Source organism: Pelmatolapia mariae, unplaced genomic scaffold (assembly GCF_036321145.2).
Source record: "Pelmatolapia mariae isolate MD_Pm_ZW unplaced genomic scaffold, Pm_UMD_F_2 NODE_ptg000247l+_length_46700_cov_1, whole genome shotgun sequence".
In the NCBI taxonomy this organism is placed as follows: domain Eukaryota; kingdom Metazoa; phylum Chordata; class Actinopteri; order Cichliformes; family Cichlidae; genus Pelmatolapia; species Pelmatolapia mariae.
In genome coordinates this window covers 11732-14247 of record NW_027051937.1, presented here as the reverse complement: position 1 = coordinate 14247, position 2516 = coordinate 11732, and the positions used below count along the sequence as shown (strand labels likewise).

Genomic DNA, 2516 nt, shown 5'->3' with positions numbered 1-2516 from the left:
GTCATCTTGTTGTGATTTTGTTTTTTCTGTAGATTCCAGAGACTCTGTGAGGCCACTATTACAAGGCAAGTTTGAAAATCTTGGAATTTCACAGTTTACATGGTATAACAAATATATGTGACAAAAGGGAATAGAAATACATTGTACTGCCAATACTTTGGTTTATTCTTTGTATGACTTGAAAATCAGGCTTTAGGGAAAACTAAATGACATGTTTCTATCATCAATTACATGAAGTAAACACACAAGCACTTGCATACACATTTAAGACATGAGACACGCTAATTCCATCTCATAAAATGTGTCTATAGGTGAGACACTTTGCGTTGATTGGTGCTGCTGGACCACACTGGAGGTACGAGTCCGCCGTGTAATGGTTTATGCCATTACAAAGGAGCTGGCCTCTGTACTCAACTGGGCAGGGGAAAAAAAACAAGGACCAGACAAAGCAAAAAAGGGCATTTAAAGAGACAGCGCTGTGCAGATGCATATTTGGTAAGTTTTAACATTTATTGTAGTTTTATGAGCCTAAAGTGAACAATAAAGGGATCAATTGATGTGCTGGGTGCGTTTCACATTTCCTATGTCTGTTTTTTGCTATATTACTTTGTCTTTCTTAATAACAAGACTTTCATGTCCGGTTAATCTGGAGATAGAGTCTTTGGTCTTCGGCTTGTTTTGTCCTCGGGTTGTACACTTTGTACAGCCCGAGGACCCCATGTTTTCTTTTTTTTTTTTTTAAAGGATACACGGCACACCATGCTAAGACATATCACATTTTCAGCTTATAGCTCTTTGGGAATCAAATGCGGCAGTTTGCTGATTTCCGCCTGGTGACTTTCATGTTTATCAGCCTAGGAGTTTACATACTTTCTCCCTGCTGAAGACAATTAACAAGAGCTTATTCATGTGCTCTAATTCCCTTTTTTTTGTCTTTGTTTTTTTGTGTGTGTGTCTATTTTTGTCCTAGATGGCCTGGCGCAGCAGGAAGGGGCGAACTCTATGTCTGAGTTGGTCTTTGCTCAAGCAGTCCAGAAATGGCTCAGATATGCTCCAGATCGTACGGGTGGCGCGCAGGACACACATCATCCATCCCCATCCCGGAGTAAATAATAAAAAGTGACGTGAAACATAGAAATGTAAATAGGAAACTTTGTCTTTTAATAAAGTATTTTGCAAATGATACATGTCTGTTGACCTTTTTTTTTTTTTGTTTTTTTTTCAATAAAAAGCAACTGTGCGAAAGAGGTGGAAAATCAATACCATAGCTCAACAGTGTTTGAATATCAGAATCTGACATTGTTTCAATGTCAACAGTGTTAGAAAATATAACGTCGAATCAATGTCAGGTTTCAACATTGATTCAACATCAAAACCTGACGTTGTTTCAACGTTAAAAATGGGTGCAAGAGTGATGTTGGGTCAACGTCACACTTCAACGTTGCTTCAATGACGTCGCCTGATATTGACTCAACATTGTTTCAATGTTTCCTTGCTATCTGGGTGGTCAGTGTGTGTTTCCAGCCTAGGTGTGGAAAAGGCCTGCTGTGTGTGTGTGTGACCAGCCCCACCGTGCGTGGCTCTTTGTGAGTAGCTCTTAACCGAGTAGTGGTTTTGCTTAGGTGACGGCGGCCTCCATTACTTTGTTTGGCCTGCCTGGTTATCGTTAATAGCAGCTTTGCTGTCTTTTTCTGTTGAAGCCTTAGTTGTTTTCTTTGTTGAAGTGGTCACTATTCTCCTTGTCTTGATCTTTCTGAGTTATCATTAAAGCAGCGGTGCTGTCTCTTTCTGTTGTTACTATTTATATAATTATTGAGTTAATTGATTATAATAAAGACTTATTTTGTGTTGCATACCATCTGCCTGGCGTTCTTTTCATTTCACCTGGATCCAACTGTTACTGCCCCCCACCCTCATCGCCTAGCTTTTATGTGGGGACGTAACAGTGTGTGAGATCATTTCAGTAGTGTGTGTGAGAGCGTTTCAGTAGTGTGTGTGAGAGCGTTTCAGTAGTGTGTGTGAGAGCATTTCAGTAGTGTGTTTGAGAGCGTTTCAATAGTGTGTGTGAGAGCTAAAATTTCAGTAGTGTGTGTGAGAGCATTTCAGTCGTGTGTGTGAGAGGTAAAATTTCAGTAGTGTGTGTGAGAGCGTTTCAGTAATAATGTCCATTACGGCACCTCATAGGAATTAATAAACATTAGACTATGATAGAGTCCTACATATCAAACTGAGAAAACAGTCTGCTTTGATGGTGGACTTGTTCTGTTTTCCTACAGAGCACCACGTCATCTTCTTATATCAACATCTGCCAGTCTGTGTACAGGGAATGAGGAAACCCCGTTCATTAACTGAGATCAACAGCAGACTTTCCAGCTTAAAGATGTGGTGGCACGAAGCAACCGATCGTTTAAAGACCTTTTGATGAATGAACTAGCCAAAATTGGGGAGTCATTGGGAGGGGATGTCCACACAGCTGAGCCTTCCACTGAACAAGAGCCAGTGCCCCACAGTGATGA

The 2516-nt window shown here is 40.6% G+C and overlaps 1 long non-coding RNA gene across 1 annotated transcript; it reads left to right on the top strand.

The window, feature by feature from the left end:
- The first annotated feature begins 394 nt into the window (after positions 1-394).
- LOC134622850 (uncharacterized) lies at positions 395-1183 on the top strand. Its single transcript, XR_010093121.1, has 2 exons — positions 395-495; positions 971-1183. It is a non-coding gene; the product is annotated as an uncharacterized LOC134622850 (long non-coding RNA).
- The last annotated feature ends 1333 nt before the right edge of the window (positions 1184-2516 follow it).